General features: G+C 44.5%; 1 protein-coding gene across 2 annotated transcripts in view; it reads left to right on the forward strand.

The window, feature by feature from the left end:
- The window catches only part of GAL3ST3 (galactose-3-O-sulfotransferase 3), a 32,431-nt gene that overhangs the window by 8,196 nt on the left and 4,941 nt on the right, over window positions 1–19,294 (forward strand). The window contains exon 1 of one of the 2 annotated variants that reach the window (XM_079957617.1): window positions 18,993–19,134. The exons of the other annotated variant lie outside the window; for it this stretch is intronic. The gene's annotated coding sequence lies outside the window, so the exon portion shown is untranslated. Of the gene's footprint in view, window positions 1–18,992; window positions 19,135–19,294 lie in introns of those variants that run through there. 2 annotated transcript variants of the gene reach the window in all.

The raw sequence follows: 19,294 nt of genomic DNA on the forward strand, positions 1-19,294 counted from the left end.
GTCCTCAGAACTAGCCAGTTGTTTAAATGAGAATCAATCACAGTCAGTCCATCATTTGAAAAAGAAGGCTTTAGAGCCCCCTTGCCCCAGAATGGCAACTAGACATTCCGTTTTTGTGTTCAAGTTCAAGTTCAAGTAGTTTATTACAGCCATAGACCAGCATAAGCAAAACATCTAAATAAATAGCATAACAGTATGAATCTAATAATTATTAAATAAATAGGAGCAAGAACCAAACGTAGATTTAAACATATACATAGAATACTTAATTAAGCATAGATAATGAGTGAGTAAAAATTTAGAAGAAAAATTAAAAGATCAGTTAACACAGCTATATGGGGTGGGCTTCAGAAGTGCAGATCTAACAATATGGGCCTTCAGTTTAGGATTGAATTGTAGCATAGACCATTCTTTGTTGAGTATCTATCATGGCAGCGCAAAATATGGCGACTGAATATGTGACTTCTGGGCTCTCGTCCTGCAGTAATAGGGAGATGTTGTGTTGTTCTGGATGCCCAGGAAACTTATATAAGATGGGTTGGATAAACCTAGTTGGTTTTTGTGATTGCAACCTTGGTTTAAGGAGTCATTTAGCAACTATCTTGGATATCAGAGTTTTGAACACTGATCAGGGGTCTGTTTCTGTTTGAGCAGCCCATTACGTTGAGCAGCCATCGCCACCCTGTTGCCCCTCCAGAGTTTTAGTCCAAAGCAGCTGGAGGGCACCAAGTTGGCATTGCCTTGAGTGTCATAATGTCTTGGGGGCCGCATGCTGGTGGTGGGAAGGGCCAGATCCAAAAGGTAACAGGGAGACCTGTTCCTTCGCTCTCTGGTTTCTTTATATCAGTTGCTGGGCATCGCAAGTGGGGAGGAAAGGTCTCTTGCATTTGGGACCTGCCTTGAGGCATCTTGTTGGCCACTGTGAGAAGACTGTGATGGGCCATTGGCCTGATCCAGCAGCTGCGCTCTGCTTAATCTTCTTAGGTTCTCTCCATGGCCTTCTTTGGACAGTTCTCTCCCTCTTGCCCTTCCTACATCAGCCTGGCCAATGCTCAGGTGTTAAATTGTGGGTGAACATATCAGACGACACAGCTCTTGTTTATTCACAGGCCAGAACAGAACTGAACTGAAGGGTTCAGCCAGCCTGCTTATATAGAGCTCCACTAGAATGCAACAGTAACCATTTTTTGTAACTATCCAATCACTGAATGTCACTTTCAATCCCTTATTTGCATATGTGGACCTGAGTGAAAACTATCTACAGTATCCCCTTGCTGGTCCAGGGTGAGAATTTCAGTACATAACACCAGGGATGATGGGAGTTGTACTATGGCAACATCTGGGTGGCCACAGGTTTCCCCTATCATAACATGGCAAAGTTGCAATGGGGGGTAGGGTGGGGCTTTCTGAAAGCTAGTTCTCTCCTCCCCTCAGGACAAGGATGGACCTCAATGAGCCCTAAGGTGGCATTTGAGATGGAGGGGAGCCCAACTCAGCTGAGCCAGAGGTTTCCTCGCCACCGATGGAAAACATAGCAAGATTTCGCATCTTCCGCTGAGTTTAGCCCCAGCTGGCCTGACATTTGCTATGGGAGAACGGATTGAGAGGGGTGGAGTGAGAACGAAGGACAAACATGCAGGGGTGCAGGATGGCACATGTGTTTGGGGTAGGGAGAGAGCGAGAGCTGTACCTGACTGCAGCCCTCTGGGATCCTACTTTTTATGGTGTTCCCTGAAGCAGACGCAACAGCCATACAAAGCCTGGATGAGCCTAAAGAGATAGTATTATTATGTGCCCCAGAGAGTGGCTCTGGAATCTGTCCCACCCCCCACCACCCCAGTGCTTCAGTCTAAGTTCTGGTTAAAGGAGTGCCCCTGACCATGCCAAGAGTGCTTTTCCGCCTTCGTGCTGGAGAAAGGGCTCCCAAGTCACCCTGAGCTCTGAAACCTTTCCTTTCCCCACTACGAGAAGGTCAGGTATTCATTGCCGCCCTCTTAATTGTGGCTTGCGGGGATCCATGCATGTTCTTTGAATGAAGTAAGCAAAAAACAGTCGCTATAGAATGAAGGCAATTATGCCTCCCTGTGGCCAGCAGTTGGGGATGATGTCTCACCCATGCTGGAAACAATAAGAATGTTGCATCATTCTCATATATATATATATATATATATATATATATATATATATATATATATTCATTTCCTGTGAGAAGCGGTTCAAGGGGGCAAAGCGGGTTCTAAAGATAGATAATTCATTCTTGTTCCCAAGAGCTGGGAGCATGCAGAAGAAGGAAAGGGTACAGCAAAATCTCAGTGCTCTGTCGACATCCCAAATCCTCTCTGTTCCCAGAGGGCTGGAGAGGGGAATTATCTTCGTTTTGGAAAATTGCAACGCTACAGACTCAAAATCACGTAGGATAGGTCCTGTTTCCTTGGCAGGGGTCAGCATTGTTTCAACAGCAACTGGACAGGTTGCAGCATTTTGCCAGCAGAAAGAAGATCTGACAGGCAAAGCTGTACCTGTGGGATTTCTGCCTGCCCTACATTTTATATTTTTAAGCGGGAGGGAGAGCTCAAAGCAATTTACAGCCGACATTGAAACATCAAGTGAAACAATCCAGAATGAAACATGACTGAAGAAAGTCAAATATGAAGTCAACATTCAAAGCAACATAATTAACAGGAAGCTAAAATATTGTCTTAAAGGTTTCAAAAGAAAGCGTTGTAATGGAGGTCAGCTACAGAATGCACATTTATCGCAGCAAAGTTAACCGGGGGGGGGGGGAGCCTTTAAACCTTTGAAGAGAAAACAAATATAACATGCACATTTAAAACAGCATAATTAGCAAGAGAATAAAACATTATCGTAAGCATAGAACATATCTGCTGCTGTTGTTGCCAGTCCTGCCAATGGTAGTTCATGGTAGCTGGTGGCTGTGGAAGCCCAGACTCAGTGACCTGGCTCTCTGACCTCTTCAGCAGCCTCCGTTTCTGTAGCTCCGTCACGGCAGGGAGCAAGTCCTCCAGGACTCACTGCCAAGTGAAAGAAGTATGGAATATTGAACAGCTCTTACTCAGAATCTCCTTTCTTGTAACTTGAAGCCATTGCTTCAAGTCCTACACTCCAGAGCAGGAGAAAACAAGCTTGCTCCCTCTTCCATGTGTCAGCCCTTGAGATATTTGAAGAAGGCTATCATATCTCCTCTCGGTCTCCTCTCTTCCAGGCACACAGCAAACCTTGGTTGCAGCTCATGGTTTGTCTGGAGCAGAAAACAAAACCACCACCCCATGAGCCTGGGTTAGGGAAACCTGCTTAGCCAAATCATCGAACCCGGCTGTATTTTGATGCTGTGTTTTGGGGCCCTCCGGATTGGGGTTTGTCGTCTTTGGAGGGTGTCGCCTGCAACATGTCACTGATGAAGTAATAGTGCATGGGTAGGCAAACTAAGGCCTGGGGGCCGGATCCGGCCCAATCGCCTTCTAAATCTGGCCCACAGATGGTCCGGGAATCTGCCTGTTTTTACATGGGTAGAATGTGTCCTTTTTAAAATGCATCTCTGGGTTATTTGTGGGGCATAGGAATTCATTCATTCCCCCCCCAAAAAAAATATAGTCCGGCCCCCACAAGATCTGAGGGACAGTGGACTGGCCCCCTTCTGAAAAAGTCTGCTGACCCCTGGAATAGTGCATCATTGGTGGATTTCTAACTGGACCACCCACACGCAATTCCACTGCGTTAGTGGTTCTGTGATGCTTAAAAAAGTAAAGGACCCCTGACAATTAAGTCCAGTCGCAAACGACTTTGGGGTTGCAGCGCTCATCTCACTTTACTGGCCGAGGGAGTCGACGTTTGTCCGCAGACAGTTTTTCCGGGTCATGTGGCCAGCATGACTGAGCCGCTTCTGGCGAATCCAGAGCAGCACATGGAAACTCCGTTTACCTTCCCACCGGAGTGGTACCTATTTATCTACTTGCACTGGCATGCTTTCCAACTGCTAGATTGGCAGAAGCTAGGACCAAGCAATGGGAGCTCACCCCGTCGCGGGGATTCAAACCGCCGACCTTCTGATTAGCAAGTCCAAGAAGCTCAGTGGTTTAGACCACAGCGCCATCCGCGTCCCTCTGTGATGATTACTCAAGGCTATTACACCATTGCCTCCTGGAGGGCCCCCCCCTTGCCCTATAGTGCAAAAAGAGGGACAAAGAAATAAACAGGAACGTCTATACAGTGGAGTTCTGGAGGTCCGTTCTTAACCTGAAACTGTTCTTAACCTGAGGTACTATTTTAGCTAATGGGGCTCTCACTGCCACTGTGCCGCCGCAGCATGATTTCTGTTCTCATCCTGAAGCAAAGTTCTTAACCCGAGGTACTATTTCTGGGTTAGCGGAGTCTGTAACCTGAAGCGTCTGTAACCCGAGGTACCACTGTAATATAAAATGTTACAGGATTTCAGCAGGAGGCAATTGGACATGCATGCACCAACTGGAAATCAAGCAAGTACGTTTACTCCAAACTTTGGCATGTGCAAAACCGCACTGAAAGTGCCCTGATACCATCAGGAGCACAAATGCTCATAAATGCACAATTAAAAGGACGTCTTTTAAGGATGTATTTTGTTGCTTGGTCATGTCACTTAAAATGTGGAGTTATTAATATTAAATTTTCAGTAGTATTCTTTGGTTTTGAATGAGTAATGTGCATAGCAGTTGTCATAACAATTCCCTTTCTGTTAGGATATATCCAAACCGGTTAGAGATTTCCCTGTAGGCAAATGTCTGATCCCTACAGGGGGAGATGGTGGGACCTTTCATGTAGCTCTTCTAAGTCAGATATCTGGGTTCCACAAGGCCTTGGGAGGAGAATGAGGGTCTGGTAAGTTTTTGGCAAGGATATGGGCCTGGGGGCCAGGACACCTGGGTCTTTTTGAGGCCGTGGGAGAAAAATGAGTTCTGACAAGTTTCTTAAAGCAGTGGGGTGGGATATGTGTCTCGTTTTGCAATTCACCTCCGGCAGGTGGTGACGGACTCCACTATCTGGAAGGGAGGAGTGGAGTAATAGCTATTAACTGAGGTTCAGGAGCATTCCTGTAGTTTGGCTGGACTCCGTCTCCCATCAGCCCATCAGCACAGCCTATAATCAGGGTTCCCCACTCCTGCTGTAGCCTTTATGTTCCAGTGTAGAAGGGGAGTGGTATGCAGTGGTTAGAGGCGATCTATGGGCATTGGGCCCTCCCGATTTGCTGTAACCTTCTTCCAGCCTCTCTGAGAGGCCCGGGGTGGCGACTGTGAACGGGCTTTTGCAGCGCATTCTAAAACCAGGTCACCTTTGCTGGAACCTTGTCCTGTGTAATCATTGGCAGTAATCTGAGCCCAGGTAACCTGGCACGGAGGAGCCGGTGGATGGCAGGTAATGGATACTTCTTGGGACTAGGCAGGTAGCCAGTCCTCCTTGTTTCCACCTGAATGGGCAAGTCCAGCTGCCGCCTAAAAGGCAGACTAGCTGGATGGTTGCAGCGGTGACTATTAATAATGATAGCAATAATGATTTTTTCAAACTTGCTAGCTGCTTTTAAAAGCCCTTGCTTTATTTGGGACTCACAAGGACACCGCGTCCCCATTTTCCAGGAGTTGAGGCTGAGAGAGGGTGGGTGACTTGCACAAAGCCCTTGGCAGAGGTAGGATTTGAACCCTGGCCTCGCAGGTCTTTCGGACCCTCTGTAGATAATAAGTGGTCTCAAAGAAATGAGCCTGGCTGAGATGGAGAACGTACTCCCAAGTAGCTGTGCCTGGGGACTGCATCCAAAGATTTGAAAAACAAAAATTCTAAGCTCCTTCTGCCTGGGTGCTCTGAAATGTGGCAACCGGCATTCAGGAATTTGAAAGATTTCTTTCTCCAGTCCAGTCTCTCTTCTCTCCCCCTCCCCACAAGGCCTTTCCTGCCTCTTAATTCTGATGTGCAAATTAATCAGCTTTCATCTTTGCTGCTGCCTCCCTGCCTTTTTTCCTCGAGGATTGTGTTTGAATTTCTAGGTTTCTCTCCTGGAAATTCAGGATAGCAAATTGGCAGAACCCTAAGCCCCCTCCAGACAACCCTTTTTTATTGTGCATTCACAACTGTTTGTGCTTAGGGTGGTATCGGGATGGTTATAAGCAATCCCCCCCCCTTTCGATACTGTTTGCATCTGTGCAAAAGGTTCAGGGTGGCTTCGTTTGCGATTGGTGCATATCTCATTACCTCCTGCTGAAAACTTGCAGCTTTTCGTACCGCAAATATTCTGGAGCATCATTGACTTTTTGGTTCTGCTTTGCACTGTTGTAGTGCAAGAGCGGCCCTTCAGACAGCAATAATATAGTGACAATGGGCTTACATTGCAGAATGACTCTCAAAGCTGAACGCTGTGTGGACGGTCCGGTCTAAATCCGCCACTGTTGTTGTTGTTTAGTCGTTTAGTCGTGTCCGACTCTTCATGACGCCGTGGACCAGAGCACGCCAGGCACTCCTGTCTTCCACTGCCTCCCGCAGTTTGGTCAAACTCACGCTGGTAGCTTCGAGAACACTGTCCAACCATCTCCTCCTCTGTCGTCCCCTTCTCCTTGTGCCCTCCATCTTTCCCAACATCAGGGTCTTTCCCAGGGAGTCTTCTCTTCTCATGAGGTGGCTAAAGTACTGGAGCCTCAGCTTCACAATCTGTCCTTCCAGTGAGCACTCAGGGCTGATTTCCTTCAGAATGGATAGGTTTGATCTTTTTGCAGTCCATGGGACTCTCAAGAGTCTCCTCCAGCACCATAATCCAAAAGCATCAATTCTTCAGCCATCAGCCTTCTTTATGGTCCAGCTGTCACTTCCATACATCACTACTGGGAAAACCATAGCTTTAACTATACAGACCTTTGTTGGCAAGGTGATGTCTCTGCTTTTTAAGATGCTGTCTAGGTTTGTCATTGCTATTATTCCACCAGCAACACATTGTGGGAAAAGCCTGCAAGAAACCCACCAGTCTGGGATGGCCCTTAGAATTGGGACGAGGAGAGGAGGAAAGGTTGGCTTAGAGAGGAAAGGGCTGTGGGTGCATTTTGCAAACTAGCTTTTGCGTGCCCCTGCTCTGATCGCCTAACTCCCCCTCCCTGGCCCTCCAGCACTCTCTATAGCTGCGCATGGATTTATCGAGGGACAGGGAGCTGTCAAGTTTCCACCTCACCCCTGAGGCTCGTGCTCATCGATCGGGTGAAGTCTGTGGCCTAGATTCCAGTGAAGGGCAAAGAGGTTTAGTGGCTGGTGCACTGGGAGCCAGGCTCTGAAAGGGCGAGTGGGTAGTGGGTTCGAGGAGATGGGGGCAGGTTCCACATTTTTAATTGTCAAGTTTCCATTCAGTCCTTAGTTCTGGATTTTCAGGCGGTGGAAATGGAAGTTGGTTTGGGTGGAAAACAACAGGAGGAGCCTCCTCTCTCTCTCTCTCTCTCTCTCTCTCTCTCTCTCTCTGCTGACAACTTTGATTGAGAAAGGAAGTCAATTCGGTTCACCCACCTTTCGATCCGCCTCTCTCATGGAGGCATTGGTGGCCGTTGAAATAGGCCGTCTGCCCTGCAGGAGGAAGACCTCTCAGAGGAGTCTGCCCTTGTTAGCTATCCCGCTTTCTGGGCTCCGAGTTCAAGGTGATGGGTGTGATCTAAATTTTCTCTTTGCAGCCATGGGTCTGCCCCTGCCAGCCTCTGAGCTATCTGCTGTTTCACGTGTAGCCAGTTGCAATCTCTGAGACCCATGGAGAAACCATCCCTTTTTATTTATTATTGACAGCCTTGTTTTTGGGGGTACCCTTCCCTAGTAAATCACAGTCCTTCTGGAGCTCTAAACTAGAAAATGCTTTGAAAAAGCAGCACTTTAAAAGCAATCCAGAATGCAGTGCACATGAACTGAAAGCTGCTTGAAATGAAAAGATTGTAGAATCATAGAACTCTAGAGTTGGAAGGGACCCCGAGGGTCATCCAGTCCAACCCCTGCAATGCAGGAATCCATCCTCCAAGGACGGAGAGTCTACCACCTCCCAAGGGAGTCATTTCCACTGTCAAACAGTTCTTACTGTCAGAAAGTTCTTCCTGATGTTTAGTCAGAATCTCCCTTCTTGTAACTTGAATCCATAGGTTCAAGGCCTTCCCTCAGAACAAGAGAAAACAAGCTTGCTCCATCTTCCATGTGACAGCCCTTGAGATATTGGAAGATGGCTGTCGTATCTCCTCTCAGTTTCCTCTTTTCCAGCCGTAGAGCAAACATTGGTTGCCGCTCATGGTTTGTCTGAAGCAGAAAATAAAACCACCCTCCCCCCATGAGCCTGGGTTAGGGAAACATGCTAAGCCAAATCATTGAACCCATCATAGTTGGACTTAGGGGAATGTGCGAACCCTGCTGTATTTTGATGCTGTGTTTTGGGGGGCAGGAGAAGACAAGTGGGAACTTGCCCACTTTCCCTGCATGGAGGTTCTGAGCAACGAGCTCTTCTTCAGAAATAAACGCAGCAGAGAAGAACTGAGGGTAAAAGCAGGTCCAGCGACAATGGTGGAAGACCAGAATGAAATGGCCTCGAGTGAGGAGCAACCAGAAGGGAAGAGGTATGGTTGGAGGAGAGCCTCCAGTGTTGTCAAAACCACACACATTTAAACTTGGGGAGTAAAAGCCCAAAGGAATGCCCACACCTAAGATGGGTTTTTTGCACTGCTGTTCTGGATCTTTGAGCCTTCCACATTAGCAGAAAAGATGGACAAATGCAAGGCACAGAGCAATGGTTGTGAAAGGACGATGGTGTCATCTGAATGTCCCATTTGGGTTGGCAGGAACACCAGGGCTGGTCCTACAATGATGCAGCTGCCTCAGGCATCAGACACTGAGTATGAGGAGCCAGATTTGTCAGTGCCCCATGGCCTGCCCTGTACCCTCTTTGCCAGCCTGCTGCCCTCAAGTGCAGGGAAAGATGTTGGAGTAAGATTCCACTGCCATTCCAGTTGGCTCCTGTATGTGCCCTGGGGGAGGGAGCCATCTTGTCCTTCGCCTCAGTCAGCAAAATGTCTTGAGCTGGCCCTGAGGAACACAGTGTAAGGGACACTATAAAACAAAAACACTGAAAACACACTGTCACACACCCGCCAACATTTTATGGTTCATTTGTGCTGGTTTGCCGTTGACTTCGGCTCCTACGTCTAACTTCAACGGAATAATTTTCTTATGCCTATTTTTATATCCACATTGACTTCTTTTTTTGTCCCTGGAATGCCCTTGCAACGGATGCCAGAAACACTGACTTTTGCTGCCTCTCTCCAGTATCTCATTTACTTTTTTCAGACTTTAATTCTCCACAGTGCCTGCTTGTACAAAATGGAATCTCTTTTTTAAACAGTTGTGGCAAACCTTTCCTCATGCTGGGCGTTCTGCCCACCAGTACCTTTTAAATTCTCCTCCTCGCGCTCTCTTTGCCAGAAATAGTTTTCCAGCAAGGCCCATTATAAACTTTTCATCGTTAATTGTTATTGCTTAAGTTTATTGGTTTTGTCGTTCTTATTTCATTAATATATGGAGATGATTTGCAAACACACCACAAAAACCAGCTACAATGGTTTTAAAAAACAGTACAAAAATGAAACTGAAAATAGGTTTGAGAACACCCTTCCATCCAGCTGGAAATGCTTGTTGAAACTAAAATGTCTTCAGTTGCTTCCAGACTGGACAGGAGGCAGGCACCTGTCATATCTCGACGGAAATGTTGTTCCACAGAACAGGGGCAACCACGGTGAAAGCCCTGCTCCAGGCTGCTGGTATTTTAGAGCTTCAATGAGAAACTCTTCTGCAGACTGCAGTGACCTACTAGGCATATAAGGATTAAGGCAGTCCCTCCAGTGACCTGGTCCTGAGCTGTCGAAGGCCTTACAGGTTAGTGCAGGCTTCCTCAACCTCGACCCTCCAGATGTTTTTGGCCTACAACTCCCATGATCCCTAGCTAGCAGGACCAGTGGTCAGGGATTATGGGAATTGTAGTCTCAAAACATTTGGAGGGCCAAGTTTGAGGAAGCCTGGGTTAGTACCAGAACTTCGAATTTAGCCCAGCAGCTGATTGTCAGTCAGTGCAGATGAGGTACTATATCCTGGCAGTAGTTTCTCCAACAATTAACCCAGCTGTCTCATTCTGCGCTAGCTGCAGTCTCTGGATCAACCTCAAGGGTTGCAGTAGTCCAGCCTTGAGGTTACCAATGCATGGACAACTCTGGTTAAGCGATCCAGGACTGGCCATAGCTGTCTTGTTAATAGCAGCCTGTCTGTCTGTGAGTTGCCCCACTCCTGCCACCCTCGTGCACTGCACAATTTCCATTTGAGCTTGGGGTATCTCATGTGCTCTTGCAGTTCCTTCTCTTGGGTCAGGTCTTCCTCCTGCAGTAATTTCTCCTTTGAACTGGATTTCATTTTCATTGTGTCATGAAACCAACACCTTTAGCTAGAGGGGCAGGAGTATAAATATTATTATTATTATTATTATTATTATTATTATTATTATTATTATTAGAGTACGTGAGACTCAATTCTACAAATGGGATGGCCATTATCATTTGGAGTGATTACACAAGACAGTTCTTTTTGGTAGCTTTTGACCCCGGTAATTTTTTTAGCCGTTATGTCCTTTGGTAATGAATAGCTTCCCTTGCCCTTGATCCTGGAAAAGTTGTATATAGCCCGCATGACTAGTAGCCACAGATAGCCTTGTTCTCCATGAATGAGCCTAATTCTCTTTCCAAGTCATCTGTCTCTCCATCTAATGAGAGCCAATTCTGTAGTTTAACTACGTGCTCTGTGAAGACAGACCTCTTTTTGTCTGAATTGTCATTCAGCCTCACTGGATGTCAGCGAGTTCATCGTGATTTTAAACAAGCCACGCAGCTTGTCGTTGTCGTCGTCTTTTTCTCATTTCTATTTAAATCTCCCTTCCAAAGGAGCCCAGGGCAGCAAACACATAATTAAAAGAGCATCATTAAAGAAACAGTTTCAAACAACCCCCATTATCTCAGCCAGTGACTTCAGAGTTGCCAGGAACAGTATCTTCCTTTTTTTTTTTTTAATAATATTTATTAAATTTTGTATAACCAATAAAAGACATTCATAATAACATAATATTTTCCATTATCCACATTTCAGTCTCAACTTTGGACTTCCTCACATCTCTTGTTCCTGCTTTCTAAACATAAATTTTACCAGCAAATTATTAACTTGATTTAAATAATATAATATAATTTTCCAATATTTAATGTCTCAAATTTTGGGATTTAACATACTCTTATTGAAGCTTAATCATAAAATATTAATTATCCCAAATTTATCTTTTCATCTTCCGATTAAATTTAAATTTATATTCTTTATAACTAGTTTGTTGAAGCCATGTTTTTGCTAATCTTACATCTTTCTTAGCAATCATACAATTTACAATATTTTTGTAGATAATCCTTGAATTTCTTCCAGTCTTCCTCCACCAGTTCTTCTCCCAGGTCTCGGATTCTGCCCGTCATCTCCGCCAGTTCCATATAGTCTATCAGTTGCATCTGCCATTCTTCCAATGTGGGTAATTCTTGAGTTTTCCAGCTTTTAGCGATGAGTATCCTTGCTGCTGTTGTAGCGTACATAAAAAAGGTTCGATCCTTCTTTTGCACACTCTGACCAACAATGCCCAAGAGAAAGGCCTCTGGTTTCTTAGGGAAGGTATACTTAAATACCTTTTTCAGTTCATTATACATCATTTCCCAGAAAACCTTCACTCTAGGGCAAGTCCACCAGAGGTGAAAGAATGTTCCTTCAGCTTCTTTACACTTCCAACATTTATTATCAGGCACATGGTATATCTTTGCAAGCTTGACTGGGGTCATGTACCATAATATTTTCATAATTTTCATATTTTCTTTCAAGGCATTACATGCCGTAAATCTCAAACCTGTGGTCCATAACTTTTCCCAGTCAGCAAACATAATGTTGTACCCTATGTCCTGTGCCCATTTTATCATGGCTGATTTGACCATTTCATCCTGTGTATTCCATTTTAACAGCAAATTATACATTCTTGAAAGTATCTTAGAGCTGGGTTCTAACAGTTCAGTTTCTAACTTTGATTTTTCCACCTGGAATCCTACCTTTTTATCCAACTTAAAAACTTCTTTAATCTGAGCATAATGTAGCCAATCTCGCACTTTATCTTTTATTTTATCCATACTCTGCAACCTCCAGTTATCTCCATCTTTTTCTATTATTTCCCAATATTTCGGCCATCTGGCCTCCATATTGAGTTTTTTCACGGCCTTAGCCTCCATTGGTGATAACCACCTTGGGGTCTTGTTTTCCAATAAGTCTTTATATTTCAACCAGACATTAAATACTGCTTTTCTGACAACATGGTTCTTGAAATTCTTATGTATTTTAGCCTTGTCATACCACAGATATGCATGCCACCCAAACGCATTGTTGAATCCTTCCAAATCTAAAACATCAGTGTTCTCAAGAAGTAGCCAGTCTTTCAACCAGCAGAAAGCTGCTGATTCATAATACAACTTTAGGTCTGGCAGGGCAAATCCCCCTCTTTCTTTAGCGTCAGTTAATATCTTAAACTTGATTCTGGGCTTTTTGCCCTGCCAGACAAATCTTGAAATATCTCTCTGCCACCTCCCAAAACACTCCATTTTGTCCACAATCTGCAAAGTTTGAAACAAAAACAACATTTTTGGCAATACATTCATCTTAATTGCAGCAATACGTCCTGTCAAAGAAAGTTTCAGTCTTGACCAAGCATCTAAGTCCCTTTTAATTTCAGACCAACATTTTTCATAATTGTCTTTAAATAAGTTCCTGTTCTTCGCTGTTATATTTACCCCTAGGTATCTCACTTTTTTAACCACATTTAATTCTGTCTCTTTCTGAAACCTTTCTGATTCTGAAGAAGTCAATTTTTTTTCCAAAACCTTAGTTTTTTGCTTATTAAGTTTAAATCCCGCCACTCGACCAAACTCATAAATCAGTTGTAATACCCTTTTATTCCTGGCTCTGGCTCCTGTAGGGTCAAAACTAGGTCATCTGCAAATGCTTTCAGTTTGTATTGTTTCGCTCCGACCTGGATACCTTCCACCCACCGGTCTCCTCTAATCATATTCAAGAGCACTTCTAGGACCGATATAAATAACAAAGGGGATATAGGGCAACCTTGTCGTGTTCCTTTTTCAATTCTAAACTCTTCTGTCACCACATTGTTGACTATCAGTTTTGCCTTTTGCTCTGAATAAATTGCCTCTGTCCCATTATAAAACCCCCGCCCCACTCCCATTCCTTCCAAATTTTTCTTCATAAACTTCCAGGAGATATTGTCAAAGGCCTTCTCCGCATCTATAAATATCAAAACTGCTTTTGTATTAATATTTGTTTGCAGGAGTTCCAAAATATCAATAATGTTCCTTGTGCTTGCAAACAAATGTCTACCTGGGAGAAAGCCTGCCTGGTCCTTGTGAATTACTTCATTTAAGACTTTTTTAAATCTACTTGCTAAAATGTCTGCAAATATTTTGTAATCCACATTTAGGAGGGAGATGGGGCGGTAATTCTTAAGTTGTGTCTTTTCAGTTTCTAGTTTAGGTATCAATGTGATGAAAGCTTCTTTCCACGACTCCGGTGCCTTCTTCCCCTCCATAATTTCATTGCAAACCTCCATTAATGGATGTATCAAATAGTCTTTCAATGTCTTATAATATTTGGAGGTAAGCCCATCTGGCCCTGGAGACTTGCCCAATTGCATATTCTGAATGGCCTCCTCGATCTCTAATTGTGTTATTTTATGATTCAGGATTGTTCTATTCCGGAGAGTCAACTTTGGTAAACCATTCTTCTTTAGAAACTGTTCTATCTCTGATTCATTTTGTGGCCCTTGAGTATATAATTGTTTGAAATATCTCTGGAAGGACTTTCTGATTTCCACTGGGTTCTGAATATTTCTTCCCTCAATTTCTAAATTTGTTACTGTATTCAGCTTTTGTCTCTTTTTCAGCTGCCATGCTAGCAGCTTTCCACATTTATTTGCCGATTCAAAGGATCTTTGTTTCATTAACTTAACTTTCCATTCCACTTCCTGGTTTATCAGTTTTGAATATTGTGCTTGATAATGTTTGATTTCTCTTAATATCTCCTTTGATTTCAGTCTCGATCTTAACTTCTTCTCGCCTTCTTTAATTTTCTCCAAGATCTTATCTTTCTTATCATTCTGTACTTTTTTCTTAATAGTATTCTGTTGTATCAGAAACCCCCTCATGACCGCCTTACTTGCGTCCCATACAGTTCTTTTTTCCACCGTAGTATTCAGGTTTATCTCAAAGCTTTTTGGGCCTTTTTAATAATATCCTGATCTCTAAACAAGTTGTCATTCATCCTCCATCTAAAGGAGCCGGTTGGAGTTAATCTCATATCCATCTTCACCGCATTATGGTCGGAGCAAGTCTTTGGGCAGATTTCCACTTTTTTTATCTTGGGTGCCAGGCCTCTGGTTATCCAAATTTGGTCGATTCTTGTCCATGTCAGTTGGGCTTCAGAAAAGAATGTTCCTTCTCTTCCTAGAGGGTTCTTTGTTCTCCAAATGTCAATCAAGTCCATGTTGTCAGTCATGTCAAAGAATGTTTTCGGTAGTCTGCCATCTTTTGTCACGTTTTGGCTATGTGACTTATCCATGTTGGTTGATACCACTCCATTCAAATCTCCCATCATAATGATGTTATCATAGTCCAGATAATCCAGCATAATCTCATGCAGCTTCTTGTAGAATTCCGATTTTCCCTCATTTGGCGCATAAATTCCCAATAACAAAAACTTTTCTCCTTGGGTCTGGATCTCTATTGCCAAAATTCGTCCTTGTTCATCTTTAAATAGAAATTTTGGTGACAGGCTCTCTTTTGCATATATCACCACACCTCTTTTCTTTACTCGGTCCGATGAAATAAATTCTTGGCCTAATCTTTTATTTATTAACACTTTTCTATGTAGCCTAGTCACATGTGTTTCTTGCAAGCAAATAACGTCCAATTGTTCTTTTTTCAAAATATGAAATATCCTTCTCCTTTTCTCCGGGATGTTGGCGCCATTTATGTTCCAACTCAGAAGTTGCAGAGACATCCTGGTCAAATCTGTTATTGTTCTAGTGGTGGTATCTTTTTATCCTGGTCTACAGACCCCAGAGGTGTAGATGTGGGTTCAGGCTGTGGTCCAGCCCCTAAGGGTCTTTCAATCCCTTTCTGAAGGTCCTCTCCGTACGAATTCAAAAATTTATCTCTGTCTTCAGCTGTTTTAATTTTAATCTTCTTCCCCATGAACGTAAAAGATAGTCCTTGTGGAAAGTCCCACCTAAAGATAATCAGGTTGCTCCTCAACAGCTTGACTAATTCAAGGTAGGTAGATCTAAGAGCCAAAAGTTGTTTAGGAATATCCTTGTAAATCTCTGCTCTTTTGTCCAAAATTTCGAGTGACTTTCCGTAATGTAGTCCTAATATTTTATCCCTTTCCTCCTTGGATCTCAGGGTAATCAAACAGTCTCTGGGCTTGTCCTCCCTTGTAAGTTTTCCAAGTCTGAAAGCAGTCACAATTTTAAAGTCCTTTTCCTCCTCCAAAGGCCACCACTTGGAAAATTCTTTTGTTAAAAACTCAGTTAAGTTCCCTTGTTCGTGTTCAAGTTCTGGTATAAACCTCAATTTTAGGTTGTTTTCCCTGGCCCGAAGTTCAATCATAGACAGATAGGCCTGTTGTTCCCCAACCTGCTTATGGAGTGTTCTCACCTCCTGCTCCAATACTGCAGTTCTCTGAATGGCTTCCTCTGCCAGTCTCCGATTTTCTACAGTGGATTCAGATAAATTGCTAATTGCTTGAGCGTTCGAAATAACTTGTTCAGTTAACTTGTTAACAGAGTCTCTGGTCTGGTCGATCTTTGCCGTTTGTTCATCCACCTTTTTATCTAGGCCTTCCAATTTTTCAAGTATTTTGTCTAATACTGAAGCAGTTCCACCTGCTGCCATATCTTCACCCGACAGCTGCTCACTTTCTTCTAGTTCCAAAACAGCAGGGACCGATGATCTGCGCGGCTGGGAAAGTAAATTCAAAGTTGTTTGCTTTTTTGCTTTACCCGCTCTTGTTTGTCTCCCAGTGCCGCTCATTCCACTTCTGTCTACGAGTCAAGGTCAAACTGAGTATGTTCTCATGGGAATCCACAAGCCCATGAGATAAACAACCACATAGGAGGAAAGGAAACCAAAAGGAAAGTCACATATAATTGTAAATCCAAGGATCCTCTAGGGGGAGTCCACTTGTATTGTAGGGAAGAAGTCAAATTAATTAATATCAGTTATTAAAATTTTCCAAACTTCAATACTTTAAAAAGAATGTCCAAACAGCCTTTAATTTCTTGAAGAACCTTCAGCAGTTGTATTTAGCAGAGTTGGTCTCAATATATAAACATGTCTCAATAAGTGCAAGATGTAACAATTCAAAGCAACAGTTCCATTTAGGCTCAGCTAATACTGGCTCCAGTAACAAAATATCAAAGTCTTGCAATCTGACAGTTCTAGTGTCTAGGCAGCCCGACTGCCTGGGATTCTTTATCAATTTGTAAATCCAACAGTGGAGGTATCAGACAGTTCAAAGATTAAAATAAAACTTTCAAAAGTTAAGTCCTGAAATAGCTTAAGTAGATGTAAGAATTAATTGTCCTTTGACAGCTCTTCAAAGACTCCAAGCGTCAAAGCCTTTGCTTTAGATCTTAAGCAGTGGCAAGAGACGGACTTCCTGGTTGCGTCTCTCGTTTTTAGCCAAATTAGCGAAAATTTTGGTCCCAAACCTTATCTTTTCTTGTCTTGCTCACGAGTTGTTGGTTCCAAGCCGAATGATTCCAGGAAAAGAGGACAGCGCTCGCCGACAGCAGCTACGCGGCTTCACTCCGCAGAAAGAGCGATTGACTCACAGCACCGCACCCCCTTCTACGTTCCGGAGCCTCTTACGAGGTCCCTTCTTCGTTTCGGGGAGCGCTCCTGGTGCCCGCCGAGTCCCATGGCCACAGGCTTACGCTGCCTGTGGTTTTCCGATGTGGGTCTCCGCTGCGCCGTAGCGGACGACCCGTTTCTGCGGAGCTCCCTCTTCGCAGTTAGAAGAGGGCAGCCATTGCCGGACGCGCCGCCTCCGGAAGTGCCCAGGAACAGTATCTTCCAACCATCGAATGCCTGAGTGAACAGGAATGCTTTTAAGTTCCTCCTGAAAGTCAATAAGGACGGACACAACCACACAGCATTTACAGCAGAAGCTGCCTTATACTGAACCAGACCTATTTCCCCCCTATCTAGCTCAGCAGTGCCTACACTGACTGGCAGAAGCTCTCCATGTTTCAGACAGGGGTCTTTCCAAGCCCACACCTGGAGATGCCACTGGAACAGAATCATAGAATTGTAGTTGGCAGAGATCACAAGGGTCATCTAGTCCAACCCTCTTGCAATGCAGGAATCTTTTGCCCAGTGTGGGCTTGAACCCACAACCCCGAGATTAAGAGTCTTATGCTGTACTAGCTGAGCTATCCAATGACCTTGAGGCCTTCTGCATGCAGGGCAGGTGTTCTTCACCAAGTCCAGCATTACTGCAGAAATGTCCATATTATTTCTCCTGGGCAAGCCCTGCTGCAAAAAATTATTTCTAGCCCCTGCAGATAAGTTTGCCACTTGCACCCTTTTCGGCAACCACCCAGCAACAACAAAAAGCAGTTTGCACATGCTTAAAGTTACTAATGAAGAATCTCGGCAAAACACCTCCCATTTCTCGTAGGAAATAAGTAGAAATCTAATGCGTATTTTATTTCTAAATTCTCTGCCTTCTAAATGATGGCAGAGAGAACATTGCAAACTTTCACGAGGGCTAGAAGTATGTCCCCTTCCTTCCTTCCTTCCTTCCTTCCTTCCTTCCTTCCTTCCTTCCTTCCTTCCTTCCTTTTTAAAAGAAGTCTTAAGATTTTGCCTATGTCAACAGAACAGACTACAAAATTCAATTCCATTTTGAGCCAGCAAGGGGGGACACTGAGAGCTGTGTGCATTTTGAAAATCAGGCTTGAGCCTCTGTAGAACGACTTGCCACCTGCTGTAGTGGCTCTCCTTCCAAATGTGTGCTGGAGAGGGAGGCTTTTTGTGGCTATTCTGTGCTGAAGGGACTGCACTCTGCGCATGATCAGGAGCACTGGGAGCCCTCAGGATCTGCGTTCATACTGAGCCTCTCTAGGTGCTGGCATGCATTATTTCAATGGCGTAATGTACTGAAGGCTTACGTTTTAAACGTGTTGTAAGGAGCTCGAAGACCTTTGGGTAACAAGCAACTAACAAATCAGATTCATAGGGTTGGAAGGGGCCTCCAAAAGTCATCTAGCCTAACCCCCTGCAGTGCAGGAATGCAGATAAGTCTAATAGATAAGTAAATAAACAATTCCTTCATGCTACAGGCCAGCCTTTGGTAACCTGGAGCCCTACAGCTGTTTTGGACTACATCAGCCATTGTGGTCTGAAATACCTGAAGGACTCTAGCCTTTATTCAGCTGCGAGGTGGCTTCTCTGCCAAGGTCTGAAAGCCAGAGGGTGGCGTGGGGGCTGCTTCTGTTTGCTGTGCTTGGCGATTCCAAGCCCAGGTCCCAGGAGCAGTTGTGTTGCCCTCTTTCCACAGGACATGGCGAGGAGCTGTTGGAGTCCGTCCAGAAAAGAGCGGTGAGGCGGGTGGGGAGGGGAGAGGAACGATCCCAGTCCTGGGACACTTAATCTCCTGTTGTGCGAACAAAGGTGAACTTGGTGGCTTTCTCTGGTTTCCTCGGTGCTGGTGGGGGTGAGATTGCTGGATGCTCCTTCATTCAGCTGTGGACAGTATGTGTGTGTGTGTGTGTGTGTGAGAGAGAGAGAGAGAGAGAGAGAGAGAGAGAGAGAGGGAGGGAGGGAGGGTAAGGGATAGCTCAGGGGACCAGGAACTGGCCGGGAGCAGGAAATAAAGTGAAATTGAGAGGACAGCTGCTATGCTTTGGGTGGGAAGGGAAAGGGGTTTGCTTCGTATGAACATCTCTTTTGGAGCTGCTGAAGGCAGGTAAGTCGAAGGATCAGCTGGTGGCAAGTTCCTCTCTCTGCCCCCTCCCCTCCTAGGATTGTGCTAGCAGGTTATTTCTCAGTAAAGAGGTTTGGGGGCTCAACTCTGCCTGTATGCCATGTTCTCTGACCTTGAAAGCCTTGTCCTCTATTTGTGATAT

The sequence above is a fragment of the Podarcis cretensis genome, assembly GCF_951804945.1.
Source record: "Podarcis cretensis genome assembly, chromosome: 16".
Taxonomy (NCBI): domain Eukaryota; kingdom Metazoa; phylum Chordata; class Lepidosauria; order Squamata; family Lacertidae; genus Podarcis; species Podarcis cretensis.